The sequence below is a fragment of the Panicum hallii genome, chromosome 1 (assembly GCF_002211085.1).
Source record: "Panicum hallii strain FIL2 chromosome 1, PHallii_v3.1, whole genome shotgun sequence".
NCBI classification, from domain to species: Eukaryota; Viridiplantae; Streptophyta; class Magnoliopsida; order Poales; family Poaceae; genus Panicum; species Panicum hallii.
In genome coordinates, this window is record NC_038042.1 from 35,794,406 (window position 1) to 35,796,820 (window position 2,415).

A 2,415-nucleotide genomic window follows, 5' to 3' on the forward strand; every position below is an offset into this window, starting at 1 on the left:
CGAAGACAGCGCTGGCGGCGTGCAGCGCGGAACGCAGAGGTGGAGCAGCAGCACTGGGCCAGTGTAGGCGTGCGATTGTGGCTCGGAGTGAGCGCGCGCAACGCGGGAACAGGCGTGTGCGGGCCCAGGGCGTCAAGCGAGCACGAGAGCGGGAGCGACCTGGTTTAGGCAATGCAGGAGCTTGTGTGCTGGAGAGCCGGTGCAGGTACTGAAGCGGCAGGAACGTGAGCGGCGCCGAGCGGGTCGCGCGAACGTGCGCGTAGTGACGCGCGGAAGCTGGCAGTATGTGCTGGTGTTGGGTGGCCGGAGCAAGTACGGCACAGATGCGGCGCGACAAGGCCGAGGCGACGCCGGTCCAGCAGATGAGGAGGAAGAGGAGCAGCAGCACGAGGTGGTCGAGGTGGAAACAGCGGCGCGGTTTTGATAGCAGCTAATCCGCAAACAGCATGGCGTCCAGGGTTTCCTCCCAGGGTTTTGACCACGTCAAGTGCTCAGCGTGGGGCGGCAGAGGCCACAGTTAGTGATGCGGCTACGAGTTTGGCGAGGCGAGTCGAAAGGAGGAGTGGTGGAGCGAAGGCGGCAGTTAGGCGTGACGAGCTCGGAGGAGCCTCGATGCAATCAAGCACGGCAACCCTGCCCGGCAAGCTTTTTCGCCAACCACGGAGTCTCGTCATCGTCGAGCTTTTCTCATCACCAATCCTGTTTGCCACGGGAAATCACTTTCCGCCCATTCTTCTCCACAACTAAAGCTACCCCAAGGTTTGCCCTGATTCACTGAAACTTCTTAATGCCGGCGACTCGTTTGCCGAGATATCATCGTTAACATTCTGTTATCTGTTTTCCCGAACCGGGGACTTGATTGCTACATTTTAGAAAGTTCTAGGGTGTTCTTTGTAAAATTTCCAACGCTTTCTGTATTTCAAATCGATGAACTCCTACATTTCATAGATTTTCATAAGAAGTTCATAAAAATGTAAAATCAGTTTCGTTTGAAACCCTAAGTCAAAACCTATAAGTTTTATATTGTGATCTTGAGTGAAAGTCTTTAATGTGTGGTTTAGGTCAAATGTTAGAGAATGAATGTTTTATTGTGCCTTATATTGTATGCTTGTGTTATAGCTAGAAGATAAATTATAGGGTGTATGCTTTAAGTGGAGAAGTGTGATAGTTAGTTACTCCTATCACCCTAGAGCTCATATCCCTACCATCAAGACATTGTCCCCGTCTCGATTGCTGTTTCTTTAGATTCCTTGTCGTATAAGGATCCCTGTTAGTTTGTGTATGTCTGCTGCTTAGCCAAAACATCTCTACGGTTATGCCTCAGCATCAGCTTTTGGTTCAGCCGCTAAATATCAGTTTTCTTGAGTCTATGGTGTTTCTGTGTAACAGCTGTCAGTCAATACTTCTACCATCGGCTGGTTAGCTGATACGATTGTTACCTTTCTAGTATCGGCTATTGCCGATACAATTCTTTCGTTCTGTTCTACATTGGCTGCACATAGTCGATATATCTAAGATGCACCCACAATCTTAGGGTTCCTGCCATCGACCAACCCAGGCCGATTTTAGTTGCTCTCCATATCAGTTATGGCCGATCAATCCTTAGTTTTCCCATCTTTATCCACACACTTCTATCAGTCGATTTATCGACTGAGAGATTCGCTATCTATATCTACCGTCATGTACCCTCAATCACACTCCTTTCGGCTCTACGTCACTCAATTGTTGTGCTGACGTAATCGAGTCGATACAACCACACTTAGTTACCTAGAATAACCCTTAAGCACCTCTCAGTTAAGACAACACTTTAGGAATCATTCCTTGCCAAAGTAATCGATGCTTTCATCGATCATCTAGGAACCCGATACACCTTCCATCGGCTAAACCCTCATTGTTTCCAATCGGCTCTGTTGCAATCTTCAGCAAGTAGCCCGATCATAATTAGATGTCCTCTTAAAGCTCTATCTAAGTTTAGTTTCAGATCTTTTTGGGTGTTAGGTGAATAGTGTGTTATATGAATGCTAAATTGCAATTGTATTGGGAAGTAAAGTAGTGTTATGTGCACACTTTGAATATTAATGTCGCATTGCATGTAGATACGATTACTTCGGCAACGGTACCTACGAGATCTCCCCGGAGTCTACGGAGGATGTTCCTGAAGACCGAGTGAATGTCACCAAGAGATCAACTGAAGCCCCGAACCAAAGTTCGGAAGATGTTGACTTACTGACTTCAGACCCACCAGTAAAGGCAAGCCCCGGACATATCCCACTACTTTATTTACACTACAATCTATGTCTATCTATATTATATTTTGCATTAAGTCTAGGAATTGAAGTGAAACCCTAGATGCATGAATCCTAGGAATCCAATGTAATGCTCCCGAGTCCTTATCGGTTAGATGCTTCGCTAATA